This window comes from Erpetoichthys calabaricus, chromosome 6, assembly GCF_900747795.2.
Source record: "Erpetoichthys calabaricus chromosome 6, fErpCal1.3, whole genome shotgun sequence".
NCBI lineage: Eukaryota > Metazoa > Chordata > Cladistia > Polypteriformes > Polypteridae > Erpetoichthys > Erpetoichthys calabaricus.
The window spans coordinates 105342769-105359007 of record NC_041399.2 but is presented as its reverse complement, the minus strand read 5'-3'; positions in this window follow the sequence as shown (position 1 = coordinate 105359007).

Below are 16239 nucleotides of genomic sequence, written 5' to 3'. Positions count from 1 at the left end.
CTGAATAATTAAAATACTGAGATGTATACGTGATATCTTTTTCATGATGATAGGAATGAAAGCATGTTATTAAACATGGGAATACGGTGGCGCAGTTCTTGTTCATGTCTCACGCAAGAGGCTTGCTGCGCCATGCGCGACCTTCGATGAAATAATTTATTACAGAAGTACTGTCTCTTTCAAACGTACTAACCTCCAATTCCTGTCCTTACTTTTCTTTCTCCAAATACTCAATCACCACACAATCAGCTCTGTAACAGATGTGAAGCCATTTGTAAGCTTAGAACACCGATTCTTCAAAACTTTTAAGGAACATTGAAATATCTTCATAGTACATGTTTAATTATTCTGTCCATCTATCCTTCCAGTGTCGTGTCAGCACCAACAAGAATACAGCACAGTGCAGGAACAATCCCTGAACTAGCTAGCGCTGCGGCACCGTGTCCTCACATGTTTAATTATTATCAATGCAGATTATTTAAATGAAGTGAAAGTTTTATCTGTATAATATAATCAACATATTTTGCTGCATTTCATCTTAAAAATGATATTGTCATCATATGTAAATACGCACTTTATAAAGTGGCGCAGGTTGTGCAATATTATAACTGTAGTGCAAGTTTTCAGTGAGGTAATTGTACTTATAAGTACAAACAGTTCTACAAGGAGCACTTGATGGACTGATTGAGTGCGTTTATAGTTCTTGGGATGAAACTTTTTCTAAACCATGAAGTCATTACAGGAAAGTCTCTGAAACATTTTGCCATGGCTCAGGCAGCGTCTGCTTCATGCTGTATACCGATAATTCTCTTTCCAATTAGCTGCTGCTGTGATTCCCCACTCAGATACAGTGATATAAATACTCCGAGTGTTGCAGTGAGAGTAATATGGAAAAAGATGATCTGCTGTGGCAACCCTTAATGGGAGCAGTTGAAAGAAGAAGAAGATGCATTGAGAGTAACAACGCTAAAGCAGTTATGGTATTTGGAATACTATGGCTATTCCCTGGACCATTATATTGCTGCAGGTTAATTACAATCAGATGCATTACACTAATAAACAATTTGCAGTTAATTTCACTGTATATGATAAAGTTGCGTCAGGGATGTGGATCTAAAAAAGAAAAGGAAACCACACTGGAACAGTAGCACTGCTTTGACACTGGGTGCCGCCAGTCTGCAAAACCGAGCGGAGAAATTGAGTATGCAAGGGTATGAGGTATCGTGGAAATGTGCATGGCTTTACACCAAGTTTAGGTTTTATACATCGCGATTTGAGCGTGGAAACGTTCGTACGCAACATTTCTGTGCGTACACACCGTTTATACATGAGTCCCCAGATGAGGGAGTGAAGTCATTGCGGACGGGACTGGAAGTGACATCAGCAGCAGCGCCGGATCCGAATGGGATTTCCCGAGAATGGTCTGCAAGGGATTGAGAAAGACAGTTAGTGCACCTCGCCGCCCCCTGGTCTGGCATGGAATTACTACTATTCAGGCCCTTCAGCTGTCTCCTATATATATATATATATATATATATATATATATATATATATATATACAGGCCTGTCGCCCTGTGTTGGCTGGGATTGGCTCCAGCAGACCCCCGTGAGCCTGTAGTTAGGATATAGCGGGTTGGATAATGGATGGATGGATATATATACAGTATATATATATATATATATATATATATATATATATATATATACTAGCAAAATACCCGCGCTTCGCAGCGGAGAAGTAGTGTGTTAAAGAGGTTATGTAAACATATATATATATACATAAACATATATACATATATATACATATCTACATATACTCATATCTACATATACATATACAGTAATCCCTCGCTATATCGCGCTTCGCCTTTCGCGGCTTCACTCCATCGCGGATTTTATATGTAAGCATATTTAAATATATATCGCGGATTTTTTGCTGGTTCGCGGATTTCTGCATACAATGGGTCTTTTAATTTCTGGTACATGCTTCCTCAGTTGGTTTGCCCAGTTGATTTCATACAAGGGACGCTATTGGCAGATGGCTGAGAAGCTACCCAACTTACTTTTCTCTCTCTCTCTCTTGCGCTGACTTTCTCTGATCCTGACGTAGGGGGATTGAGCAGGGGGGCTGTTCGCACACCTAGACTATACGGACGCTCGTCTAAAAATGCTGAAAGATTATCTTCACGTTGCTACCTTCTGTGCAGCTGCTTCCTGAAGCGACATGCTGCACGGTGCTTCTTATACTTAAAAGCTCGAAGGGCACGTATTGATTTTTGATTGAAAAACAAACTCTGTCTCTCTCTCTCTCTTTCTCTGCTCCTGACGGAGGGGGGTGTGAGCTGCCGCCTTCAACAGCTTTGGGCCGCGGTGCTTCGCATACTTAAAAGCCAAACAGCCCTATTGATTTGTTTGCTTTCCTATCTCTTTCTGACAGGCTTTGCTCCTGACGCGCACTCCTTTGAAGAGGAAGATATGTTTACATTCTTTTAATTGTGAGACAGAACTGCATCTCTGTCTTGTCATGGAGCACAGTTTAAACTTTTGAAAAAGAGACAAATGTTTGTTTGCAGTGTTTGAATAACGTTCCTGTCTCTCTACAACCTCCTGTGTTTCTGCGCAAATCTGTGACCCAAGCATGACAATATAAAAATAACCATATAAACATATGGTTTCTACTTCGCGGATTTTCTTATTTCGCGGGTGGCTCTGGAACGCAACCCCCGCGATGGAGGAGGGATTACTGTATATACATATACACATACACATATACATATTGTGGTGGATTGCCGGCTTTCGATTCCGGTTCTCACCCCCAGACCGCCAGGAGGAGCTCTCCCAACAGCGTGAACGTCCCCCGAGTTCCAGCAGGGCCTCATGGACTATGTAGTTTTTATACGCAGCCCTGCTGGATACCTTGGGGGCCACCAGGAGTCACTGTAGGAGGACTCGGAGGCTCTTATGTGCCCTATAACCCGGGAGTACGTCATGGTCACGTGACAGGAAGATACGATGTGCTCCCGGTTGAAGAAAAGGACTGTTTACCCTGACCCGGAAGGGATAAGGAACTGTGGACGGATTGGACAGCAACACGTCCGGGTCAGGGTGTATAAAAGGGTGATGGGAAATCCCAGACGTTGAGCTGAGCTGGGAGGTAGGGTGGCGAAGTGTCTGGGAGTGGAGGATTGTATTATTGTTGAGAGTTTATTGTATATGAGTAGTGTGGTGGAAAGGGTGCTTTGTGCACTTATTTATATTAATAAATATTATATTTGGACTTTTACCTGGTATCTGACGTCTAGTCTGAGGGTTCAAGGGGTCACGGAGACCTTAATCTGTCACAATATATATATACATATACAAATTTACATATCTACATATATATATATATATATACATATAAATATAGACATACATATATACTGTGGACACTTTTTGTGACTGAAGACAGAGAAGAAAATTAAAATTAGTCAAAACCTTTTATTGATACATACCAGACAAGGGTAAAATGACAGAGAAACACAGTCCTAGGACACCGCACTTCATCTGCCTCGAGCGCAGATGTCCTTGCTGTTTTATACCTTTCTAGTCTCCTGATCGTTGACCACGTAAGCAATAAAAATAGCGTCCTGACTCATTTTGTATTATTCCAATTGGTAAAGTCCTTACCCTAAAGGTATATTTTCTTGTCACACACATCATTGAAAGAAAACTTCCAGAAAGTATATATGCTTTTTGTCACGTACGCAAAACACAAACAAGTTTGATCATTCTGTTCTATTTTCTGTACTTACACACATACATTTTGTTTAATTACATCATTTTATGTTTTTACACTCCTCCCTTTTTGAACAAAATGATGTGGGCAATATGCGATGCGTGGATCCAGGCAGGCAGTCCTTCAACTTTCACGGCGTGTGGTGTGGATAGAAGAATTTGGAATGGTCCTCTCCACCTAGGCTGATGCCAGTGTTTCCTCCGAGTATCTCGAACCAGGATCCAGGTGCCCAAGGGAATTGGTAAATCCTTGGAAAGGGGGCTGGTCCTCCAGGCTTGATTAACCTGCTGGTGGATTTCCTTCAACGAGGTTCGGAGACCTGCAAGACTAGAGAGAAGATCATTGTCCACAGTATGCAAATTCACATTTCCTACAACCATGCCAACGGGCATGGGACGTCCGGTCAGAATCTCAAACGGCGATAGTCCCAGTTGTCGGTGTGTCCGTCCCCTTAGTCCCATTAAAGCTAAGGGTAGTGCATCCGGCCATGATAAATTAGTTTGTTCACAAATTTTTGCGAGTTTAGCTTTTAAAGTGCCATTGCATCGTTCTACGATGCCTCCGCTTTGGGGATGGTATTTACAATAATGGTGCACATTAATTTGGAGCCAGGTGGTTAATTCATTTATAACGGAGTTCACAAAATGAGTGCCATTATCTGTTTGTAACTTTTGAGGGATACCCCATCTTGGAATAATCTCTTTAATTAGTGCTTTAGCTACTGTTTTGGCATCGTTGTGTTTTGAAGGGAAAGCCTCTACCCATCGGGAGAACACATCGACAATCACAAGACAATATCGGTACCCTTTAGACGGGGTTAGTTCAATGAAATCCATTTGGAGGTGTTCAAACGGACCCATTGGATTAGGGGTAACGGCGGGACTTACCTGGGTACCTTTTCCCACATTAAACTTTTGACATATTGCACAGCGTCTGCAAAATTGCTCTGCATATGTAGAGAAACCTACAGCTTCCCAATGTTTTTCAACATCTCGAACCATGGCATCTCTACCTGCGTGATCGAGGCCATGGGCGATTTTTGCCATTCCTGGGAAAGAGGCTTTTGGGAGAAAAGGTTTGTTAGTGTGTTTATGAGTCCAGACTCCATCAGAGAGGGACCCTTCTTTGGACCATTTTCTCCTTTCGATATCCGTGGCTGCACTCTGTAAAGAAATAATTTGATTATCAGGGTCCTGGTCATTTCTCTGTTGGAATAAAGAAATTGGTGTGTTATTATATGCAGCCTCTTTAGCAAAGTGGTCAGCTAATTCATTTCCTTTGCTAACAGGATCCTGTTTTCCTGTGTGAGCTTGACATTTAACAATCGCTAGCTTCGATGGTTTGGTTATAGCTTCTAAAAGGGATTCGATCAATTTCTGATGTTGGATGGGTTTGCCAGTACTGGTCTTAAATCCCCTTAGTTTCCATAGTGCTCCATGATCATGGCAGACTCCAAAAGCATACCTGGAATCCGTATAAATTGTTACGATCTTCCCTTCGGACAGCTGACATGCTCGAGTGAGTGCTACGAGTTCAGCTGCTTGTGCACTTAAGCTTGATGAAATTCGATTTGCTTCCAGCAGGCGGTCCCCTTGGACCACTGCGTAACTGGTTGAGGGTGCTCCATTTTTCAATCGCAAGGAACATCCATCCACAAAAATCATTTCTCCAGTTTCTAAAGGTGTTTCCTGTAGATCTACTCTAGGTTTTACAACCTTTGCTATTTCGTCATGGCAATTATGTGGTTCTCCTTCGTTGTTAGTTGGGAGAAGAGTGGCTGGATTTAAAGTGGAGCATCTTTCAATTGTAACATTTGACAAAGTACAGAGTACATTCTGATAGTGTATTGCCCTAGCAGTAGTGCGATGTGAAGTTTTGGCTTGTACTAGGATAGAATGTACAGCGTGAGGCACTTTAACTGTTAGGGGGCTCATGAGAACTACATCCGTGCTTGCTAATACAGCTTCTGTTGTTGCAGCCACAGCACGAAGACACGGAGGAAGTGCTGCGGCCACTGGATCCAGTTTTTTAGAAAAATAAGCCACCGGTCTTTGTTTATCTCCATGTTGTTGCGTCAGTACTGCATTCATAAATCCCTGCTTTTCGTCCACGAACAAAGTGAATGGACGAGAATGATCAGGCAAACCTAGCGCGGGCGCAGATAGAAGAGCAGTTTTGAGGTTACAGAGAGCCTTCTCAGCCTGTTCATTCCATTTGACCTGGCCAGAAAGGGGGATGCCAGGAGTATTAGCCAATTGTTGCAACGGCTGTGCTCTTTCAGTAAAATTTAGAACCCACTGTCTGCAGTAGCCCAGAATACCTAAAACAGACATAACCTGTTGTTTTGTGACCGGTCTAGGAAGATTTTGGATGGCTGTAATGCGATCGCTAGAGAGAGCTCTTGTTCCACACGTAATGTCATGACCTAGATATTTTACAGTTGTTTTGATTAGCTGCAGCTTAACTTTAGAAACTTTATGGCCATTTTCCCCCAAAAACAGCAACAATTTCTGGGTATCTTTTGTACAATCTTCTTCCGTAGCGCTACATATCATTATGTCATCTACATACTGTATCAATGTACTACCTCTTTCCGGCCAAAAGCCTTCTAAATTTTGGGCAAGAGCTTGTCCATAAACACAAGGGGCTTCAGTGTATCCCTGAGGCATGACGGTCCATGTCCAACGGCGGTACTGCGTTTGACGAGATCAGAATGTACGGCGGAGATGCCAGCCTCTGCTTCGGGAGACAGAGGATATTGGGCACGGTGCGGGCGGAAGGAGGATTTCGGGTGGATCACCAGAGGCTCACAATGGGCTATCCTTCCATAATCATTCTTTCCCTGGGACCATAGTGAATCAGGGAGCATAGAGAGCCAAGAAGGGAAAGTGGTTTGCAATGAACAAGCAAAAGAGGAAGGACGGCACAAAGCGCGATGTACTAAAAAATCAGTTTGAAACACCACTTTAGTTATTAAACGGTCAGGAGTATCAAAAATACCCGGAGTAACTTGTAACCAGTCTGTTCTTTCAAGGCATTTTTCTACCCATGGTCCTATTTCCCCCCATTTAACAGTGCGTGATTTAGCTAAGGAAATATGAGGCACTGTGCCGCCAAGATAATATATGTGCTGTGAGCATGTAAGATGAACAGAAGCAGCTGCCTTTGTGGATGAAATAAAAACACAGGAGATGTGAAGGGTTTCGGGGCGAGTACCAGAAGTAAGGAAAGATTCTAGCCAGGGGGTGTCTACTTCTATAGGGAAGTATTGGGCAGTACAGTGTAAAATGTCAGGGGCCTGTAAATTGGGAAAGAGACAAGGGGAAAAAGAGTGTAGGGCTTTGAGGAGAATGGTGTGTGGGGAAATATCTAAAGTCCATGCTGCAAAAGAGGGTTTGGGGTAAGGGGTAATTTGACACAACAACTTGGGGGTTGAACAGAAAAAACCTTTGTCAGTCATAGAAATAGAAAGAGAAAGTTTTGTCATGAGATCTCTTCCTAAAAGGTTAACTGGACAAAGCTGATTCAAAAGAAAACGATGCAGTAAGGTATGTCCGCCAGGACGTGACTGGACTTGAAGAGGTTTTGATACTTGAAGAAGGTGAGGTTGTCCAGAAGCAGTAAGTACAGTAACAGTTTCGTTCGAGGCAGGGACCTTTGCCAGCGAGAGGGTAGATCGAGTGGCACCAGTGTCGATTAAGAAAACAGTCTCAGTGCCATCAACGAACAATGTCAGTAAAGGATCAGTCTCTGAATTATGGGTGAGCAAAGGTAATTGAAAAGAGTGGCTGGAGGTCCCTGCGTTCTCCTATGGCCAGTATTGTTGGTCAGGGGTGTCAGAAAAAACAGGTGGAATAAGGGGAGGTGGGGGCTGTTGCTGTCTGTGAGGGCACTCCCGACGAAAATGTCCAGTTTCACCACAGGCGTAGCAAGAGTAGGAATTAACATTGGGATTAAAGGGAGAGGGAATAAAAGGATTCTTATTGTGGTCAACAGGAGGAGCTCTAAAACCACCTCGTCCTCTTCCTCGTCCTCGTCCCCTTCCTCTAAAGCCATATCCTCGACCTTGGTCAGGAGCATTCCTGGTATAATAGTTCATCTGTGCTGCCAATAATTTGGCATGAGAGTCCGATTCCTTCTGCTTAGTTTGTTTTTCGGCATGTTCAGCATGTCGTTTGACTTCATCAAACGTGGCACTTTCCCACTCAATACAGGAAGTGCGGACCTTGTTTTGTATATCAAGGCGCAAACCGGAAACAAAAGGTGGAACTGCAGCTCGGGTGCGGTCATCAACATTTTCCAAGCCCGAGTGATTAGCCATAAGGTCTTGAATCCTATGTGCCCATTCATCAACCGTTTCGTCTCTCTTTTGTTTTGCAGCAGAAATAAGGGACCAGTCCGTTCCTTTTTTATATTTTTCTGCAATATTTTGTCTCAACGCCTCCCATTGTGGGTTAAATTCGCCTTCTCCACCTATCCCCTGTCCTCGAGTTAAAGCTGGGTTCCATACCCATGGAACGTCATTGCGGACACCCCTGCTAACAGTGGCCCATGTGGTCCCAAGCTTTCGACGAAGTACCTGGGTCCATTCAGCAGCGTTAGGCTTATACATGCTATCTAACTGATCAAGTTGTTCAACAAATTTTAGTCCTCCTACTTCCTTTGGATCTGGAAGTGCATTCACGACATCTTTTAGTTCTTGGATGTCCCAGTTCCGATTTATCATAACTGTTGTGGGATTTTGGGGTCCGGCTGGATGGGCAGGGTTATAATGAGGATTGGGAACTTCTATTAAAGGGCAAGTGTCTAGTACGGGGTGGGTCATCATGATCTGTGCCTGGGGGATCATCGGGGGAAACTTCTGCCAGTTGTAGTGCAGGGGGGGGGCAGTCGGAATGGGGGATAGAGGAGGGGATAATGGAGGTGCCTGAGGTTGGTACTGAGGAGGGGAAAAAATAATAGGATAAAGGGGGTCTTTATTTGGATTATTCTTCCTTTTCCTCCCATCTGCCTGTGGTTCAGTGCCTATCTGAACTTTCTGTAATGTAATTAGTAATTCCTCTTTCTCCTTTTTAGCCTTTCCCTCATTTGCCCGCAACAATTCATTCTGTTTCTGTACTGCTTCTAAATTTCTGTCTTTTATTACTAATTCCCATCTATCGAACATATCCATTCGATACGGTCCACTATTATAACAACCCTGCTTATTCCTACACAGGATCTTCCTAGCTTCCTGTATTTCACTTACATCTCCTGTCCCCTCTATCGGCCAACGCCCACCACTCTGTCTATTCCATTTCTTACATGCCTTCTTGAAATCTAAACCTGTCTTCTTTTCTATAAATTTTCTAGGAGACCCATTTTTACGGGGCGTCTGTTGATCCTCCGAAAATAATTCTTCCAGCATTAATGATTTTGATCCCCCTGTGCGGCGATTAACAGGCTTACTGTTATAAGTTCCCATTATGTCCCCTTGCTCTCCCGGGTTCTGTATTTAATTTTCCAACTATATACTGATTCGCCTAATCCCTTGTCCGTATGAATCAGCGAGGTATTGAGTGTGCCACTCACTGTTCCCTTACTGTTCCCTTCTTTTTTCCCAAGGGGAGACACCTAACTATCGGTCCTGTCCCAGTTCCCAGGAGAACACGGTATTGTTGCTTATTCCGTATGTAGATTTATTTATTCCGTCCTAACAGCAATCCTGCAATCTGTGCTCTTTTTCGGTTTATATTTCCATACATATATATACCACCCCGTTACTCGTCCCGTTAGCCTGTCCGCTCACATCCCCGGATTCCAGCTCAGGTGACTTCGTGTCCGATTCGGTTCAGCAGAATACTACATCAATACGTCCAGCCGAGTCTAGGATATGGGTGAGGCCAGTATCCTTTCGTCAGACCTTTCGTATGCGTCAAACTGCTTGGGTCAAGTCTCCATCACCTTAAGCAACCCGTTGAGATATGAGTATGACTAGACGGTCAACAGGAAACTCGCCCTCCCGTTATTTAGAAAATAAAAAATGTTCGGAAATCCCCCGGTGCTTACCCCAGCCTGGAAGTGTGCAAGCTCTGTCTGGAAATCCGTTCAGTCACCGTGGATGTAGCAAAGAGGAGACCAGGGGCTCCTCACGCAAGAACTGTTTCAGGACAGGGCAGTCCTAACTTTTGCCGGAGCTGCATGCTCTGCTGCCGGAGCTCAAGTTGACGGCAGTCCGCTGGTAAGACGGATCACTGAAATGGTCTCGCTGGAGGAGTCGACCGGCCGTCTCTTGCCCCACGTCCGGGCGCCAAAAACTGTGGACACTTTTTGTGACTGAAGACAGAGAAGAAAATTAAAATTAGTCAAAACCTTTTATTGATACATACCAGACAAGGGTAAAATGACAGAGAAACACAGTCCTAGGACACCGCACTTCATCTGCCTCGAGCGCAGATGTCCTTGCTCTTTTATACCTTTCTAGTCTCCTGATCGTTGACCACGTAAGCAATAAAAATAGCGTCCTGACTCATTTTGTATTATTCCAATTGGTAAAGTCCTTACCCTAAAGGTATATTTTCTTGTCACACACATCATTGAAAGAAAACTTCCAGAAAGTATATATGCTTTTTGTCACGTACGCAAAACACAAACAAGTTTGATCATTCTGTTCTATTTTCTGTACTTACACACATACATTTTGTTTAATTACATCATTTTATGTTTTTACAATACATACATACATTCACATATATATATATTATATATATATATATATATACTATATATATACATATCTACTTATTGGCTCCTGTATTTAGGATATAGCGGGTTGGATAATGGATGGATGGACATTTGTATGCATAGCCCTATTTGCCCGTTTTCGTTTTTTTTTCTTTCTTCAGTAATATTTCAGCAAACCCGGAGCTTGTCAGTTCAAATCCTGGTACTGACACCACTGTGTGACCCTGAGGAAGTCACTTCACCTGCCTGTGCTGCAAAAAACAAAAGTAATGTAACAAATTGTACCTCAGATGTTGCAAGTTGCTGGAATAAAGGCATAAGTAAAATAGAGAAATATGTATTATACACATAGGAACTATTCATTTATTTTCAGTCAAGTCATCTGCAGCAAACCTTTATAAATGAGGGTTTCTCCTTTTTAGATAGTGCAAACTGTTTCTTCTTCATTGAGGTTTTCTCTTCTAGAGCTTTTTTCATTTCATTGAAAATTAAAGCAGCAGCTGCCAAAATATGTAGCTTTCTTATTAATTTTTCAACATTGTGTAAAATAACTTTATAAAGTAACATAAAAGGTTTAAATACTGGTTATCCTTTTACACTAAAATATTACTAAAGAGATACAAATAAAGTAAAATGCATATGCTCTTTTTCTTTAAGGAGATTTAATATTACTGAAGAAAGAAAAAAAAAACTAAAACAGCCAAATGGGGCTATGCATACAAACTTAAAAGGTTTAAATAAAACAGAAATATACACTTTTATTTTTACTTGCTTAACTTGTGGAGGGTGTATCCTGTAGCAAAGCCCTAACTTTTTTTGTGAAAGCCGCGTTTCATTCAATAAGTCTTAAAAACAGGTGTAAAGATATTGACAATAAGCTACGCAAACCCACCAAGACATGGAATCGTTTAAATCAAGTATCATTACATCTTCCTTTCTTAAAGAGAAGTAAGGCAGTACTTATAAGCTTACATATATATATATATATGTATATATGTGTATATGTAGATATGTATATATATATATATATATATATATAGACATACATACATATATATATATCTATATCTATATATATCTATATCTATATCTATATATATCTATATCTCTATATATATCTATATATATATATATATCTACATCTATATCTATATATACATAAATATATATAAAAATATATATATATATATATATATATATATATAATATATATATAAATCCCCGCGAAGTACTGCTTTTAAATTTTTATTAAGAAGAAAAGCTTTTTAAATTGAGGGAAAATATCCCAATAGCAATTTGTTAAGGATCTGTTTTTTTGTGAAGCAGCCTTAACACAGCTTTTCCGCTGTTTTATAAACGAACGCCATATAAGGTCTTCCTTTTTCCTTGCTTCGCCAAGGAAGGAGCCTTTTTATTAAATCCAAGGGTTCTTCGCTTTTTTTTTGTTTGTTTATTACAATTGTTATAGTTCTGTTTGTATATGACGTTGTCAGTTCAGCACTCAGGTTGTAATATGACCAAGCTGTGCAAGCTTACTGTTAAGAATGCAACGTATAGTTGTACATGAGAAAAGCAATCTTGCCTCAAATCAATGGCAACCTTTTGTAGGTCTATGAACTTAATTTAAAGTTTAGGTTTACACGGTGCTTTCTTTCTGAAGTAACTGCACTCATGAATATGTCTGTATGTGTCAGTCGGTCAAATCCACGTGCTTCGCACCGGCGAAGTACTGCTTTTAAATTTTTATTAAGAAGAAAAGAAAACCTTTTAAAATTGAGGGAAAATATACCAATAACAGTTTGTTAAGGATCTGTTTTTTTGTGAAGCTGCCTTCACTCGAGTGATCACTTCAAGCTGACTTGCTGGCTAACCATAAGCGTTACCTGGTAGGTAACCACCCATACAATCAGATTGTGAATCAGACTACGAATGCCGTGAATGTAATTACCCCGATCTACAGTACATGCTGTCAAATAAACGAACCACACGCCGTGGCGCAATTTTAGGGGCTTCGCCTCTAGCGCTGACATCCGAGGTTCGATTCCCGTAAGGGAGTGAAGTGAGTGGGTGGTTACCTACCAGGTAACGCTTATGGTTGGCCAGCAAGTCAGGTAACATCAGCCACGGTGCCTTCAGTTGTGAGAAGCAGATCATAGAATGGATGAAAATAGTTTACTGTCAAATAATGCAAAGAGTACGTGACACGTCTTTCCCCTTATTCTTGGCTCATCAGGCGTACACACTCACTGCACTCGCTTACGGTAATCGAACCTCGGACGTCAGCGCTAGAGGGGCTTCACAGCGGTGAAGTATTGCTTTTAAATTTTAATTAAGAAGAAAAGAAAACCTTTTTAAATTAAGTCTTAAAAAGAGGTGTAAAGATATTGACAATAAGCTACGCAAACCCACCAAGACATGCAATCGTTTAAATCAAGGCGCGAGTCGAAAAACACCATCCCATAATATTAGTTAATGATTAACACATTTCTGTATGTATTGTAAGCATACAATACAACTGATAATATGTTGCGCTTATTTATCTGGTGTACTGACATTGTTGCGCGTTTAACGGCTGAAATCTAACGTGGTTTGTGCCCTTCAGAATGAAAAGAGTTTGCATTTACCTTTTTAATAAAAGGCGAGCTTTTAATCCTGAGAAATCACCCCATAAATGCACACGTTTAATTGCACATGTGTTAATATGTATGCTTACACAGTATTAAAAGACACTCAACAATTACACAGTATTAAAAGACAGTCAACAATTAACGTCATTTACCTTCGTTCCCGCGTTTGACTTGTGCTGTAAATCTCTTCCTCGTTTTCAGTTCACGTGATTACGTAGGAGGCGTAATACGTGATGACGCAATACGTTACTCCGCCTCCTCCATTAGAGTATATGGACAAAAAACAGGTTCCAGTTATGACCATTACACGTAGAATTTCAAAATGAAACCTGCCTAACCTTTGTAAGTAAGCTGTAAGGAATGAGCCTGCCAAATTTCAGCCTTCTACCTACACGGGAAGTTGGAGAATTAGTGATGAGTGAGTCAGTCAAACAGGTTCCAGTTATGACCATTACGCGTAGAATTTCGAAATGAAACCTGCCCAGCTTTTGTAAGTAAGCTGTAAGGAATGAGCCTGCCAAATTTCAGCCTTCTACCTACACGGGAAGTTGGAGAATTAGTGATGAGTGAGTGAGTGAGTGAGTGAGTCAGTCAGTCAGTGAGTCAGTGAGGGCTTTGCCTTTTATTAGTATATATATACATATCTACATATACAGATATCTACATATAGCAAAATACCCGCGCTTCGCAGCGGAGAAGTAGTGTGTTAAAGAGGTTATGTAACTATATATATACATAAACATATATACATATATATACATATCTACATATACACATATCTACATATACATACGTATATATACATATACACATCCACATATACATATATATATATATATACATATACAAATTTACATATCTACATATATATATAAATATAGACATACATATATACATACATACATTCACATATATATATATTATATATATATATATATACTGTATATATACATATCTACTTATTGGCTCCTGTATTTAGGATATAGCGGGTTGGATAATGGATGGATGGACATCTGTATGCATAGCCCTATTTGCACGTTTTCGTTTTTTTTCTTTCTTCAGTAATATTTCAGTAAACCCGGAGCTTGTCAGTTCAAATCCTGGTACTGACACCACTGTGTGACCCTGAGGAAGTCACTTCACCTGCCTGTGCTGCAAAAAACAAAAGTAATGTAACAAATTGTACCTCAGATGTTGTAAGTTGCTGGAATAAAGGCATAAGTAAAATAGATAAATATGTATTATACACATAGGAACTATTCATTTATTTTCAGTTAAGTCATCTGCAGCAAATTTTTATAAATGAGGGTTTCTCATTTTTAGATAGTGCAAACTATTTCTTCTTCATTGACGTTTTCTCTTGGAGAGCTTTTTTCATTTCATTGAAAATTAAAGCAGCAGCTGCCAAAATATGTAGCTTTCTTATTAATTTTTCAACATTGTGTAAAATAAATGTATAAAGTAACATAAAAGGTTTAAATACTGGTTATCCTTTTACACTAAAATATTACTAAAGAGATACAAAAAAAGTAAAATGGATATGTTCTTTTTCTTTAAGGAGATTAAATATTACTGAAGAAAGAAAAAAAAAAATTAAACAGCCAAATGGGGCTATGCATACGAACTTAAAAGGTTTAAATAAAACAGAAATGTATACTTTATTTTTACTTGCTTAACTTGTGGAGGGTGTATCCTGTAGCAAAGCCCTAACTTTTTTCGTGAAAGCCCGTTTCAGTCAATAAGTCTTAAAAAAACGTGTAAAGATATTGACAATAAGCTAAGCAAACCCAGGAAGACATGGAATCGTTTAAATCAAGTATCATTACATCTTCCTTTCTTAAAGAGAAGTAAGGCAGTACTTATAAGCTTACATATTTATATATAGACATACATACATATATATATATATATATATCTATATCCGAAGCCGTGCAAGCACACTCTTGAGAATGCAACGTATAGTTGTACAGAAGAAAAGCAATCATGCCTCAAATGAATGGCAACCTTTTGTAGGTCTATGAACTTAATTTAAACTTTAGGTTTACACGGTGCTTTCTTTCCGAAGTACCTGCACTCATGAATATGTCTGTATGTGTCAGTCGGTCAAATCCACGCGCTTCGCACCGGCGAAGTACCGCTTTTAAATTTTTATTAAGAAGAAAATAAAACCTTTTTAAATTGAGGGAAAATATACTAATAACAGTTTGTTAAGGATCTGTTTTTTTGTGAAGCTGCCTTTACTCGAGTGATCACTTCGACCTGACTTGGTGGCCAACTATAAGCGTTACCTGGTAGGTAACCACCCATACAATCAGATTGTGAATCAGACTACGAATGCCGTGAATGTAATTACACACTCACTGCACTTGCTTACGGTAATCGAACCTCGGACGTCAGCGCTAGAGGGGCTTAGCAGCAGTGAAGTATTGCTTTTAAATTTTAATTAAGAACAAAAGAAAACCTCAGAGGTTCGATTCCCGTAAGGGAGTGAAGTGAGTGGCTGGTTACCTACCAGGTAACGCTTATGGTTGGACAGCAAGTGACGTAACATCAGCCACGGTGCCTTCAGTTGTGAGAAGCAGATCATAGAATGATTGAAAATAGTTTTGCATTTACCTTTTTAGTAAAAGGTGAGCTTTTAAGCCTGAGGAATCACCCCGTAGATGCACACGTTTAATTGCACATGTGTTAATATGTATGGTTACACAGTATTAAAAGACAATGAACAACGTCATTTACTTTTGTTCCCGCGTTTGATAAAAGGCGAGCTTTTAAGCCTGAGAAATCACCCCGTAAATGCACACGTTTAATTGCACATGTGTTAATATGTATGGTTACACAGTATTAAAAGACAATGAACAACATCATTTACCTTTGTTCCCGCGTTTGATAAAAGGCGAGCTTTTAAGCCTGAGAAATCACCCCGTAAATGCACACGTTTAATTGCACATGTGTTAATATGTATGCTTACACAGTATTAAAAGACACTCAAAAATTAACGTCATTTACCTTCGTTCCCGCGTTTGACTCGTACTGTAAATCTCTTCCTTGTTTTTAGTTCACGTGATTACGTAGGAGGCGTGATGACGCGATATGTGACTCCGCCTCCTC